This window comes from Amblyomma americanum, chromosome 10 (genome assembly GCF_052857255.1).
Source record: "Amblyomma americanum isolate KBUSLIRL-KWMA chromosome 10, ASM5285725v1, whole genome shotgun sequence".
Taxonomy (NCBI): domain Eukaryota; kingdom Metazoa; phylum Arthropoda; class Arachnida; order Ixodida; family Ixodidae; genus Amblyomma; species Amblyomma americanum.
This window is the reverse complement of record NC_135506.1, coordinates 120,577,513-120,592,943: the sequence shown is the minus strand read 5'-3', so window position 1 is coordinate 120,592,943 and position 15,431 is coordinate 120,577,513. Positions and strand designations below refer to the sequence as shown.

General features: G+C 46.1%; 1 long non-coding RNA gene across 1 annotated transcript; it reads right to left on the bottom strand.

Moving 5' to 3' along the window:
• Window positions 1-211: 211 nt before the first annotated feature.
• LOC144107825 (uncharacterized) lies at window positions 212-4,781 on the bottom strand. The gene is made up of 4 exons (XR_013309402.1): window positions 4,691-4,781; window positions 1,969-2,024; window positions 1,400-1,536; window positions 212-511 (listed from the first exon to the last, which is right to left on the bottom strand). It is a non-coding gene; the product is annotated as an uncharacterized LOC144107825 (long non-coding RNA).
• Between the last annotated feature and the right edge of the window lie 10,650 nt (window positions 4,782-15,431).

The window sequence follows — 15,431 nt, the reverse complement described above, 5'->3', positions numbered from 1 at the left end:
ATATCAGCGCAACAATTAATGGGCATCTAACATACGACGTAGCAGCACTGAACCGAGCAGTCTTACAGCTTGCTAAACCCATATCATATTCCCGATAACACTTGATACTGGCACACTTTTTCCTGCAGAAAAAATGGGGCATGTTGCTCGGTTGCTCAGTTTGCGAAAGTTGTGGCTGTTTATTTAACAGGATCCCTCACCAATCGAAAGAAGGCGTAGTGCTCTTCTTGTTCTTGGGTTTCTTTCTTTTTGGGCTCATTGGTTTCTTTGTCTGCTTTGGCTTCTTCGTCTCCTTTGGCTTCTTTGTCTGCTTTGGTTTCTTAGTCGACTTTGGCTTTTTGGTGCTTTTGGAGCTCTTGGTAGTTTTTGCATCGGACGTTGCCAGAGTCGGTTGGGTGGCGCGGTCGGTTGAAGTGCGTCCAAAAAAGTTTAGCACTTCTTGGCTGCCGTCCATATGGCATCCTTCGTTGCCAGGTATTTCTAGGCAGTAGCCGTCTTGTGTGTCTGAATACTAGCAGAGAAAGAAACTGTCTTGGTTGAGTGCAAGAGAAGATTTCGCTTATGTTGCCAAAAAGAAAGCAGGCAATAGACTTTATAATAAGATCAAAAAGCAAACCTTCTTTACATGGACTAGTACAATTCGCTATATCAATGTATGGGAGGCCGCCAGGTTTCTCTCCTATTAAAGATTTTTCACTAAAGTTTTATGCGAGTAATTGATTGCTTCGTGAGCGTTGCAGGGCGTGAGAAAGGGGTTATCCAAAAGATGCGGTTAACTGTGAAATCTCTTGCTTGCTTTGAGTGAAAGTTAAGTTTGCTCTAATTTTTAGTCGGGTGATTTTTGGCTCAGCGGATAATTTTTGGCTCAACAAATTACACTTTCGGTATATGAACTTTTGAAGCCAAGAAACCCTTTGCTATTGTTGGTAAACTCTATCGGCTTGTCAAATGGATTAATTACTCTTTCGCGTCCACCAAAGCGTAGCCAAACTGCTGCAGATGAAAGTGATTGAGCTTCCATGAAAACTTCGCAGTTAATGGTTAATTCGTTCTGGCCCACGGTTCGAAACCAGGACCACCGCTTCTGTCAGACTAGAGAAAACGTGGAGCGAAATAAACAGATCACGCCATAACAAGCGCTCTTCTTCAGAGTTTGTTCACAGAGAGTCCACAGAACGCATATAAGACATTACATTAATCATCTCAACGGTGATATGCACTCAAGGAGAGGTACTTCTTATATTCTACACTGTTCAAAAATGATATAAATTTTATGTCTCAAGTATTTCAAAGAACATTTAATTATTTCACTTAACATTGAGCACCGCAGAATGGCGGTATTGCCGTTTCGTGAGGACGCATGTGAACTGTTGGGATATTTTTCTATTATGCACCTCACCTTGCATTTCGTCCCGTTCAAGTAGTATCCCATGACCCTTTGGTCTAAACCGTTCTGTTCGCAGTAGTAATTGCAGTCTTCAACGGTGGTTCCCTGTAACACAATGGGCAGCGAAACTTACTTGAATGCGGTCCGGCCTAATAGGACAATAAACAGTACAGTAAAGCCAGAAACTTGAACTTTTCCGTTGGTATTTTGCTGATACATTCCGCGCTTATTTTTAGCGCTGCCATGGTAACTGCCATTCGTAAAAAATATGTAATAACGTTGCCTAAGCTGAACATTGATATCAAGATGAGAAGCCAAATAGGTAGCGTTGCATTGCAGTTACAATGCTTTATCGTTGTGAACAAGATGTCTTTCGATTCCGTTTTATCTTTTGCAATTTTTTGTAATGTGCATATGCTGTTATCACTTTGAACACTGGCTTTCATTTTTAGCAATAGCGGAATTAACAAAAAAATGTTCTTCTGCGTATTGAGATTTTCAACCGTCTATTTCGCTTTTCAGTCCACTTTTGATGTAGAAAAATCCCCGTCTTCAAGTCTGCTAGAGTGAATGGAGCTTACCACTTCAACTGACTTTGGAGGGCAACCATGGACGACTTCGGCCGAAGCATTCAGTGCTGCAAAAAAACACATATTAAGAATTAACCAGAGTTTGCAAATGTTCTTGGCTGTCTGCTAACAGTACAATATGTTCCGCATACATTAAACCCTGTAGTCGTTGCTCAACAACCTCTGAGCCTAATCTGTACGACCGATTCAACCCGAGATTGCTTCCCTTTAGCCTTCTTTACATACTTATGATATAAAGCAAGAACATTGACCAGTGATTTATTTAACTGCCACCTGCCGGGATGGGCAGTTTCCTCATCATCCAGTGCGCAGGTTGTGATGACGCCTCAAGGTCATGTGGCCTAGGTCCCCCCCCCCCCCCTCCCCTTGCATCCTCAATTGCTCTCTGGGGACCACGTACCAGAGCCATGCTCGTGATTCTTTGCTCACAATGCCGGCACCAGATTTTATGGGGAACGGTGCCTTGAACGCTACCGCGTTAGAACTGGTAAGAAGTGCCAACAAGGATACTACTGACGTCTTAAGAAAGAATCTTGAACAAGCATTCATGAAGTTTTCTACGGCAGAGCGAAAACCTACTATGCCTGAAAAGGAGTCGAGTGCCGGTAAGTGAGAATAGAGTTGAAACATGCAAGCAGTAATTCCAAATAGCTGAAAGGAATGTAATGACAGCTTTTTGTGCCAGCAGAGCACAGAAAATGTGCCTTGAGCAGCAGCCTCACCGGTTCTTGCGCGGGACAGCTGGGTGGTAGAGCTACCGGATGCCCTACATATATTTAGGAATGTGGATCTAAGGGCCGTGGGAAGTAGTTAATTTACTTTGGCTTTTTTTAATAATAGGCGTAGTTCACACATAATGCACTCGTGAATTAAGAGCGGTTTTCTACTTCTTTCTTCAGCTTGTGTAAAAAGCAAAAAGAAAGAAAATCACAACAAGGAGAAGAAAAGGGTTCCGAGCGAGCTTTTGCTGATGCCTTTTCCTGGTCGTGGTACTAGAAAGAGCTATGGGTAGAGCCCGTTCTTCGTGCTTTGCCATCTTATAGGAGACAAACTCACCTAATAAATTAATGATAAATAATTCGCCTGCATTGTCAGCCCTTTCAACCTAAAGATATTGCGACGGCGGTAAAAATCACGGTGATTACAACAGGGAAAGCAATCTATTTACCGGACTCGTTTACATATTAACCAGACACACGATTTTACTGTTTACCCACGATACAGTAGTGGTGCGGAGAGTTCCTTATTTTTCATTCATTTTTTTTTGCCTCGACTTATATTTTATTATCTGTGGAAATCAAATGAAATTCCAACCCATTGCAACCAGGAAGTAGGAGTTTCACAGTTTTTGTCAAAGAAGACTATCCTTCAGGTACTTACCTACGGGGAAGAAATGTGGAGGCTAACGAAAAGGGTTCCGCTTAAGTTAACGACGACGTAGCGGGCCATGGAAAGAAAAATAATACATGTAACTATTAAGAGACCGGAAGCGGGCAGAGTGGGTGAGGGAACAAACCAGTGTTAATGACATCCTAGTCGAAATCAAGAGGAAGAAATGGGCTTGAGCAGGGCATGTAATGCGAAGGCAAGATAACCGCTGGTCCTTAAGGGTAACGGAGTGGATTCCAAGAGAAGGCAAGCTTAGCAAGGGCCGGCAGAAAGTTAGGTGGGCGGATAAGATTAAAAAGTTTGCGGGGATACGGTGGCCGCAGCTGGCTAAAGACCGGGTTAATTGGAGCGACATGGGAGAGGCCTTTGTCCTCCAGTGTGATAGTCAGGCTGATGGTGAAGAATATGATGATGATGTCAAACACGAGCGCCGGTGGTGCGACGCCTCGAAAAGCTTGAAAGGGTTTCCGCTGCGAGCGAGTACCTTGAAGTAAGAGCCGAAGCACCAAACGGGTGGTGTCAAAACTCTGCCATCTTAGTACCGTTGGAGGATTGGGGTGGCAGAACCTGGCTTGGCGGAGGGGATCTCAGTCGAGCCCCTGTTAGGTCACCCTGTCTTGGGCGGTTGGCGACCCGGTAACGTTTTCTGTGCCATGCAAGTATGATTGAAGGCCGAGGGCAGCACTGTCGGTAAAAATTCGAGTGCTCACCCTCTACGGAGGTCTGGGAAGGAGCTCAAAGGAATCAAGAGTACGGAGAAAAAATTGCGCTTTGTCCATTTCCTCCTTATTCCAATCACCCATTCCTGCATCTCATGTCTCATCCCCATACACTATCGCTACCTGCTATTTCCCAGCGGAGGTCGTGGGAGGTTCCGCGGGACCGCTCGCCCTGCTGTGGCTCGCTTTAGCAGCTCCTGGCCCTTTTTTTTGTTTTTCCCACCTTCGGTCGGCAAAATCACAATTGCCAGCGGGCCTACTCTTGTATATTACACTAGGATCAAGCTGGTTGTACGGAAGTGGTGGAAGCTGGGGCGATTATTTTTATTCATTTATTTCGCCCCTCTATACTTGTAAGCTATGGCAGATAAAGTAGTCGAGAGCATAATACGCTAACCTGTGGCATTTGTCCAGCGCCAATGTTCCCCATTGAGCATGTTTATATTTAGTGTTTTTGGCCGGAAAAGCAGTACGGGGCAAGGTAAAAATTAAGCAAAGCAGCGACGACACATGAAGAAGGTGGGTTAATGTCGCTCTCGCTGATATAATTTAAGACGTGCTTCTCTACCAGTACAGTGCATTAAGATGCGCTAAAATATTCTCACCTTGAAGCAAGAAGACGCACAGCAACCCCATGATCGCCATTTTTCCTCCGTTCCGTCGTTTCCACTGAATCCGTCGTGGCTGCAGGCTTCGTTTTATACACCGCGGAACCGAGTCGGAGAGCTTCAGTTAAGTCACAGTGCTGACGTCGTGCAGTGTCAAAAACATTTATGCTTGCGTTCGAAAAAGCTCGAAACACGTGACTGTCTTGAAAATATCAGCGCCCCTTGTATCCTTTTCTCTCGTGCTTACCGATCGACATATCTGTTTATGATGCACTTCTTTCTAATGAATAAGGCGGCACATTTTCATTGAAGCGGGAAGAGAATTACGGCGCATGCGCACTGTCTTACCCTGACCGCTGCCCTTCTTCCTCCTGCACATATTCGGACTGCTACAAAGGGAAGGGCATTTAGTACTTAGCACTGACCTCTACCTTTTTCTTGCGGCACTGCGTTATTATTTCAAAATAAAATTAAATAATAAACTGACTGCTGTTAATCTGCTAATAGCAGCTTAGTGGCATTTGGTCAAGTGTCCACATCATCGGAGCTTCCCAGTTTTTTCGCTGCCGTGTTGCCGTAAAGTTCAGACCTCCCTTCTGGCTAACCGTGAATGTGACCTCCGTCCGCCCCCCCCCCCCAAAAAAAATAAAGAAACTTTGGGAGGAAGGTCACGTGACATTAGGCATACATTTGACATTATAGCTAGGCACATCTGCAAGTGTTATGTACTCTTAGAGGATGTTTTTTTAATTGCAAGAAAAAGCGATTGAAGCTCAATTTTGTTTACAGTACGAGTTTATAAGGAGATAATAAAACTATTTTTGCCTGAAATATTTTCTGCCATGCGTCTGTACTATTCTAAAAAAATTGTACATACGATTTAAAGCCAGCTTTCTTTGCGTATATACGCAGCTGAAAGAGTGGCTCAAATGTGTCGGGCAACGCGGAAAGTTCTATCTACTGAATAAAAGCTAGAACTATGTTACTTCTCCGTTTATAGTGCATATTTGTACGCACTGTGGGCAACCATGCGTCATACAGCAGGATGCGCTTTCACATTGCAAAATTTCTGTTGCTTGATGGGCGTGACTATACTTACCTACACATTTGCTCTGAGGGAAGCCGTAGTGGAGTGCACCGGATGAAATTATGCCTGGTGTTCTCTTGCATTTTTTTTTTATGTCGCCTCCATTGAAGCATAGTCAATGCTGAAGTATAGAAGGATAACTTTGGACTTGAAAAACATGCTTTCTTCATATAGAAACAATACTTGAGTACGGAAATGACATCAAACATAAATATTGTAATCGTATCGCCAGCTTTCATAGAGCTTGCTCTGACACAAAAGGGCAAATAAGATTTGTTTTTTGATGCCTTGGTGTCCAGGTGTCCTTTGATCGTCGCCATCAAGCAGGTATTCATTTAAAAGATGGCCCAACGGCAAGAAGCGCCTAGCCTCCTTTAAAAACGTGGCTGAAGGAACGATTGCACGGCGCCGCAGATATCTTAGTGGCCTATCCATTATTTATTTGTCTATTACTCTTTCAGGGTCATTGGCATGCAAGAATGGAGTGGTTGCAGTTAAACAGAGAAGAAACAATACACAGCCAGTTATATACAAGGTTAGCTACAGAGTTCCTAAAGTGAATGGGAAAACAAGTTGCGACAGTTTTTGTCGGGAAAATGATTGAACTTTTAGGGGGCTCGATGTAAAACGGTATGCAAGAAAGGACGTCTCCTGCATAGTGAAAACAAAACCTTGAGAGCATGATCTATTACAGAAAAAATAAATTTGGCAAGTAGAATGAGTTTGTCGCGCAAAAAATCATGGCAAAAAATAGTGGAACAAAGAGAAGTCAACTTGGAGACAAGAGATAGAAGTTTAACAATGGGTGTCATGACGGTCGCACAAGTAATGCTCTTGTTCGATAACATTGCTCGACGACAGTGCCTTTTCCTGTAGAAAAATACAATTTACTATAATCGCTTGTTATTCTTCTGCACATGAAATGGCTTGCTTTTTGTTAGTTATTTCGTATATAAAATGGAAATAGCATGCCGGTAAAAACACACTGCTAACCAAGTATGTTTTTTCCCGAATCTGTTCATAATTCGCGCATGCGTCACCAATCTACTACGCAGCACTTTCCGGTTTGTTCAGCACCTCCATGTCTGTATTCACACATTCAACGGTACAGCGGTCCTCTTAAACTCGGAGAAACTTTGAAGCAGAGCGTTGTCAGCGTGGGCAGCCCTTAATACAAGGATGTCACTAAAACGACTGATCGATACCAATTTTATGGCCTCCAGCTTCTAAATTTCACTTTTCAAAGTTATCCTCACATTTGGCAGCCTCATGAACAGCGAGCATTAAAAGAGGTTTTAGTTGACGAGCTGATCAAAGACGCTGCTCCGTTATAAACGCCAGATATCCTCAGATTCTTGTGTGACGCCCTCAGCTTTCTTGAATGTAAAACCTGCATTGTTTATCCGGGTTTAGAAACTCAACGTTTAGAAATTTCTCTGGCGCGAGAGAGTAAATTTGGGCTTTACCCTGAAACAAAGTGCTCCAAATATACCGATTATCGCTCTTTTAACTCTAAAAGCCTGTTTTTAGAAATTACAGAGAGTCTTAAATGGCATACCCTGCTTAGAAAGAGAGATTAAGGGAAGGCGGCGATTCGTGGAGATGCAATATCATAAAGTGATGATGGTGATGAAGATGAATTTTTATGGCGCAAGGACAGCTTTGGCAAAAGACCGCCATGGCACAAGGTAATTTTCATTTCAAAAGTCGGGGTCGGAGACCCCACCATAACATATACCCATGACAAAATCTACCAGTATATCATAAAGTATACCACTGACAAAGCATGAATCCAGCAGTGTGTTTAAATCCGTGCTGAATATTAGTGATCGTCCTTCGCATTAGCATAACAAGCGAAACCAGTGTGAGGTGTGGAAAGACCAGTTCATATCGATGATGTTGAATAGGTTCGGGGAGATTGTATCATAGAATACATTGCGCGCCATAGATTCGAAGAAGTAGTGCTGAAATGCTTTGCGCGCGCAATAAGATTCGTGAATAACAACCATAGCTATTTCCCTATCGTTTAGCATTTTAGTAAGAATGAAACATAATATATCCTACTTGTACTAGGTATTACGCTGTAGGAAATTTAATGGAATTCCTCTAGCACCACAAGGCGATGAACTTCATGGGCGTAAAGCCAGCTTTGGCCAAAAGGCGCCGTAACGCAAGTATTCTTTTTTGCGCTAGTGGAGTTACATATCCTTTTTCACAGCATTTGACACAATTTTAGCCTGGTACCTGTTCAGGGGAAAGCTTGTACTCATCGTTTCACCGTTGAGTACACTGCGGCAGTCAGAATCGAACCTCGCACCTCTCTCTTGTGAGGCCGACGTTCAAACCACTGAGCCACCGCTGCGGTCACCATATGATCATGAACGTTTTAGTAAATGATTGGCTTTACTTCCAGCTAGGTTAAGTGCCTACGGGTTTCATTGGGTGAAAAGTAGCATCATGGAATGGTGGGACAGTTCATTACCAATTCAGTATCTTGCTGGACAGTGAGATCATTGGTTTTTGTACACTGTTTCAAAATAGATTAGAATTACCAGTAAGGAGGAGAGAGAATTCAAATTATTCCATTTGTGCATGAATCAACTATCACCATATTCACACGATTTTTCCTGTGTTTCGACTAATTGGAAATCATAAACTCCGTAGTTTTGTTCGACGACTCTGTCGGAAACACTTCCCGATCCGATTCCGCGCAGAACACTGCAGTGATGGGTCTAAGAGGTAATAGGTCTAACAGGAAGAGAGGTAAGAGGTGCTTACCACCGCAGCGCGGTGCAATATTGTAGCGGTGTTAAAAATGCGCGTAGGTGAGCTCCAATATGGGGGAGGCGGCAGAATTCAGCGAAGTTAACCAGATAAACACCGCCATGTTGCCAGATCTCGGAGGCCAAGGAAAAATCGCCCACGGCCTGCCTACCTCCTGATATGTGGTGGTAGAGTAACCTCTGCCCTGCACTGGGAGTAGTTAGGATGATTATGATGAGTTTATGCAGCGTCGTCATTAATAGAAAAGGAAAGCTTTCTAATGCATACGACACAATGCTAATAAATCTTATAAACTGACACAGGAGTGTGTGCTTCAAGTTTAGATCCTTTCTGCATTTTTGGAAGCTATAGCTATACGTGTATAATTTTATAGTGTCAGGCAGCAACGGCATGACTGTTACGGTGTTGTTTCTACTCGCACGGAAGAAGTAGCCAATATTCGCGCCAATTTTTTAGTCGTATTCAATTCGGGCACATTATTTATCTGCACAATTTATGTTCAACTATGTTTCGACAATGTGCCTTTCTTTGCCCCGTAGTTTTATCAAAGAAGGAAGTGTTTCTAATCATTTTGGGGGAAGGAATTTACTGTCCTCATCACGTTCACATCGTTTATTGCTTCATAAGTGTACCTAGACATTCAGTTAATGCTACAAGTTTTCCTGGCACGCACCTAATCATGAGCAATGAACTGTTATTCAGTGCAGATATTTACTCTTTCCAGTGATTGCTGTTCTGGATTCGAAGAGATTAAGTGGGCGTCGCGATGAATTGTGCAGTTTTGAGGTGGCAGCATTGACGCGTTGATTTTAAATAAGCACCGTCACAACAGAACCAACAAGTTTCTCATTAATGAATCTTTTAAGAGTGCCCGTTATTGGGCAAGTCGGTCGTACATCGTTAAGTATGGGACAGCGCAACACAAGCATGGATATGATTTGGCAGACATGAAGACATAAATATATGCATGTCCTTCCGAATAAAATCAGTTGCGACCCTGCGCATCTTGTTCTCTCCACGCCCATGTTTGTGTTGCGCAGTCCCTTGCATAATATCGAGCATTTCACGAGCGAGAAAATTATACGGTAAGCATTACCCAAAACACTGTTCCGATTCATCTTTATCCACGTTTTATGGTGCGTTTGTTCTTCCGTATTCACATCCTGCTGGCCACGCAGTGCGTCTGCTTTTTTGCATTTGACAAAGATACTCGCACTGTTATTTCAAAAGAGCGTCTCATATTACGGCGCTCTAAATACCTGCTTTTTTCTTTAAAAATAGAGCGGATTCGACCCCGCAACCTGCCCCTCCCTCCAGATGCATGTGTGCTTCGTGGACGTCCCCCCACCTAAACACTGCAGCTTAGTTTCATCTATTTAAAAAAAAACTGATCAGCATGGTTCTGGTTGGTTGTTCGGGGTCGGTTTCAATCATATGCGTCAGAAATAACCACAGGCTATTTATAAAACGCAATTGGTGTTGAAATGTGGCCATTTACTCAGCAATAAATATGCACTGAACTCGCACTCTTTGGCAACAACCACTGATTCTGGAAACGCGCATATTTGTAATGCATGAAATAATGTGCTCAGCCAGCATACGTGCATAGAATACAGCACAAACTGAAAAGGTCGTAATAAAACCGTGTCCTGTTGGTCCCATTTGTTTTTATACAGGCGGCGAGGATGCGTACAAGAACAGAGTAACGTGGCTGCATAAATAAAAATAATTTCATGCTTGTACAAGACTATGAAACAGCTGTATGGGTTGGAGCGAAAATGATAGACAGAAAAAGAACTGGTGGCAAAGATGAAGACAAGCGCGAAATTGATTTCCGAGCCACACCTTTTAGGACACTCAGCCTGACCCTCGGATTAGAGGGAGAGGCACACGTGTTCTGTTGAACAGTCGCTACGAGGTCTTCTCAAAGGCAAGAGAACCTTTCGACACGTTATCAGCAACTCTGTGTGTGGCGTCTATCGCCGTTGGTTAATAAAGAGTGAATCAGAACGCAGAAACCCATCAGCACTAAATTTTCTAGACACTGCTATAAACTTTGTGCTTGTAGTGTGGCTAATCATGTGGAGTACTTTGTTGTTTTAATAACTGATTAATGAGAAGCGGTCTTTGCTGTCCTTTGGCGAGAGTATTGCCTTTCGTAGGGAGAGTTCAAAAAAGTAAAATACCCAAAATGTAAAAAGAAAATGTAAATCGTAAAAGTCCACCAGAAAAGCGATGCGATCGGATAGAAATGGCAGAAAATTACAATAACAGGAGCTCCACATTAGTCAAGGAACGCAAAAGGAAGCACTATATTACGATATCGGTTTTCATAAGGCATGGAAACTTCGTTATGGTGACTTATTATGTTACTTTATTGAAATGAAGGCAGTTGCATTTGTTAAAGAATTGAACTATGAATGATTTGCATGAACAAAGTTGGGCGTATTGTTACGAGCGCAAAACCTTCACTCAATGCCGGTTCACGCCAGGCGTACCAGTCGAACCAGGTCGGTTCCCGATAGCGTTCTTGTTGCTCTTGTTGTTGTTGCTTTAGGCGACCCAACTTCTACCTCTTTCACTTCTCCTAATTCGTCTTCCCTCCACCGTGGCAATTGCTCTTTGCGCAGCCGAAGCCCACTGGGGGAGTCACGTGGTGTCCCGAGAGTGGCACCGCTTCAGACGAGCGATCTGTGAGAGTTTAGTTTCCGCGGAAATGTGGCCAGTTCCTGTAAGGCCCGCGGTGATGTCACTAATTCTGGCCATAACCCCCTTAGGGCCATCTTAGTGCCTGACCATATCACCCGCGGAGTAGATAGCATGCCCGCGGTGGCTACCGTAGAGTTCCTTGTAGCGCTCCTGTGAAGCAATGGATCGCAGGCATGCAAAATGACGTACTTTCTCCGCTAAAGACGGTATCTAGGCGATACAAAGGTTGTCACTAGTAGAAAATGGTTGGCTGGTATCAAGGGTGTAGCGCGGCGGGCCAGCGTGCAAGAGGTGGAATGGCCATTATGCAGTCGTTTCATGAGTGGCGGTATTGATATCGTATGTCATAAAGGGCAGTAAGGTGTCCCAGTTTTTATGGTCTGAGTCCACATACATGCCAATCATGCTGGTGAGTGTTCTGTTTATGCGTTCCATGAAGCCGTTTGTCTGCGGGTGATACGGCACTGTGTGCCTGTCTGTAACAGTGCAAAATGATATCAGCTCTTCCACGATATCGACCGTGAATTGGCGGCCTCGATCACTGATTAAAACTCTAGGTGGCTCATGCCGGAAGAGGACAGAGTTCTCAAGAAATAGCGACACTTGAGGGGCAGTAGCTGATGGTAGAGCAGAACTTTCACAATAACGTGTAAGGTAGTTCCCTCATACCACGACCCAGAAATTGCCGATCGCAGATCTGGGAAAAGTTCCAAGCAGATCGATTCCAACCTGCTTAAACGTACTGATTGGAGGCGTTACAGGGTACTGTAGGCCAGGAGGAGTAGAGGTAAGACATTTCTGGTGCTGACACTGCGTGTAAGTGGCCACATAGCGTTCTGCCGTTGAACGCATGGAACGTGCGAGCCATACTTCATATGTCTCGAGGCGGGTTCGTCGTGCATGACACGCAACATGCAGGACCACAGAGCTGTTAAAAGAATGGGCAGGTATTGCCGAGACACAGCGGAGCAGTTCTTTTTCCATAACTGACCGTCGCGGATAAAAAAAAACGGCCTCTAGCCCCCTGGATGCGCGCGGTGGCAAAGAGGAGTTGTAGAGCCGGATCATCACATTGCTCACTTTAAACGCCTCAACGTCAGGAAACTCTGGACCGGTAGCTGAAAACTAATGGTCAGAACTGTCACTGTCATACTCGGTTGAGAGAAGCTGCATTTACGAAAGGCAATTTGCGTCGGCTTGTCGTCGCTGACCGCTCTGTATACGGCATTGAAGTCATAGACCGAGGGCCTAGCACGCGAGGCGGCTGCATGAATATGGAAGACTGACGATCAAGCACAGCGAGAAATGATCAGTCACAATGGTGGATGGGCTGCCTTGCAGGTACGATCGGAACCTCAGCGCGGTGAAGATCACAGCAAGGCACTCTTGTCGGTAACAGTGCAGTTGTGCTCTGGCTCGCTGAGGGAGCCGCTCGCGTATGTGGTAACGCGCTTCCGATCAGCGTGGCGTTGAACCGGAATAGCGCTGATGCTCACACCACTAGGATCACTACGAACTCCTTTCGGCGCAGAGGACTCGAAATGCCGGAGGACGGATGTGAGGTTAAAAGAAACTTAAGCTGACGGAAGGAGACATCGCACTCGAGAGTCCATTTGAAGCTCCTTTGTGGAGAAGGCAGGTCAGTGGATAGGCAATGTCCGCAAAGCGGTGAATAAAATGGCAGAAGCCGTAACATAAACCGAAGAAGCAGCGGACGCCTTACCCTGTGAAAACTTCGTTCACAAGTTGAGACAACACCAGTATGATGTTGCAAACAAGAAAGCTTCGTCAAATGCACTAGCCGAATATTCTGAAAGTATGCAGCATTACATTGATTGGAGCAACGCGCGCATTTTAAAAACAGAAAAGAATCTCCAAGGCCGTTTACAAATAGAATCCTTAATCATTCAGACAACCGAACACACTCTTAATCGAACTAACGGGCACTTCCTAGTGCATACGCCCGCTGCCTAGGGCACATTTTCAAGCTTAAATAGGCAGCCTTTCACGTGTGTACCTGTTTGTGAACAAGGCTCCCGTGAGGGAGCCGAAACGTCATTTAAGTGTTCATTTATATTTTGGTGGAAGTTCTGCCTTCTTCACTGTCACGGGCTAGAAGACGACAACGTGGGCAGTGGCGCGACACGGAGCGCTCATGTAACATACGGTCTGAGGTGCGTGATATCATCGCCATAGTCGTCCCGAAGCTTCGGCGTCCTGCGTCAGCCGTGCTCGTCGGCCTCGTGGTCCTAATCACAGCTGTCCGGCTGTGCACTTGCCAGACCCGAACCGACCTCACTGCTGCTCCCAGCCCTCTACTCCTCCCCGACAACCTGACACCACATACTGCACGCCGACGCAGTGACAGACCTTCCGACCTGAGACGCTGCCCACATGTGAGGGCCCCGCCCCCTGCCCATGCCGTTCTCTGCGCCCAAGGGCCTCGACCGTCACTTCCTGTCACCCTGTGGCGCGGAAGCTTCGTGGAGCAGGAATCTTTCACTCATCTCTATCACCGGGTCGGCAAGCCCTTCATCTTCTTTTTCATCCATCCTGTCACGCCCATCGTCACTTCCATTCTTCCAGTTTGCGCGATCAGGGCGATGACTCCTTGACCCCGTGTTGTGACACCAATTAGAAGGCGACGACGTAGGCAGTGGCGCGGCACGGAGTACTTGCGCTAGTCCCGCAGCCATTAAAATTATGCCATCACCATCCGTCATGATGTCTTGTTTTCGTCGCCTTACCGTCACGTAAAATATATATATATATATATATATATATATATATATATATATATATATATATATATATATATATATATATATATATATATTGTTACGGTGTGGGATGCCACGGGGTGGCCACGGGCCCGTTTAGAGAAATATAGCAGCAGTACGGAGGAGAGCCGGCGAAGCACGACCGGCGGCGGCCAAGCTCTTCGTTCTATCTCCCTCGTGCTAGAGCCGCGCGCTCGCCGCTCGCGCTCGCTCTCCGCCTCTTCTTTTATTCCCGTATCACCTTTCCACCGGGGGGGGGGGGGGGGGCGGAGAAGTCAGGCCGTGCTTTGATGCAGGGTTTCCTGGGGCGATGCAATGTGGGCTCGCAGATAGGAAACGGTCACACTCTTCGTTGAATTCGAAGTGTGTGAGCTGGGCGAAGGTGTCTGCAGTCGCCGAAGAAGGTCCCACACCGGTTAGGCTAACTTCAGGGAGTTTTATGCATATTGAGCGGCGATCCGTTTATGGGACTGCATTGCGTGGGAAAGGCATGGAGCCAGCAGGCGACGACAGCGCTGATGAGGACCCGGTAGCTAAGTCGGAGTCACCGCAGGCGCCGTAGACATATCGCTTCATGTTTGAAACATGCTCTGGGAAAATGTGGTGCACACCGCATGGTCGATGCTCTGGCAGGTCTTCGAGGCGGTATGTCACGGGGCCGAGTCGGGCAACGACACGGTAAGGGCCGCGGTATCGGGGCAAGAGCTTTGCGGCACGGCCAGTCGCACGGATGGGGCGGCGAACGAGGACCAAGTCACCGGGCCGGAAGGGGGGATGTGGTGGTGCTGCCGCGTTGGCCGCTTGCACACGCGCGTGAGCCGTGAGGAGGTTGCGCTGGGCGTCGAGGCGGGCGGAATGAAGTCGTTGAGCAGATTCAGTTGGTGACGCAGTAGGATGGGGAAGGCCCAACTGCGCGTCGAGAGGGATGGAGGGCGTTCTACCATAGACGACTGAGAACGGCGTCACATGCGTTGTTTCTTGCGCTGCAGTGTTGACTGCAAAAGCTGCAGCAGAAACAAAACGATCCCAGTTTGTGTGGGACGGAGCGACGTAGGATGCGAGTATATCCGTGAGGGTACGGTTAACACGCTCCACGAGGCCATTGCACTGCGGATGATTGACGGATGTAGTGGAATGCGCAATGCCGAAGGAGCGGAGGGCTCGCTCGAATTCATGGGACATAAAGCAGCTCCCACGGTCCGTGATGAGGCGCCGGGGAACACCGTGCCGAAGAACGAGATGCTGTTCCACAAACGCGACGGCATGAGCGGACGACGTGTCTGGAACGGGCAGTGCTTCGACCCACTTGGAGAAGTAGTCGATCGCAACCAGAACATACCGGTTGCCGGCACGCGTCTTCGGAAACGGGCCCAAATGA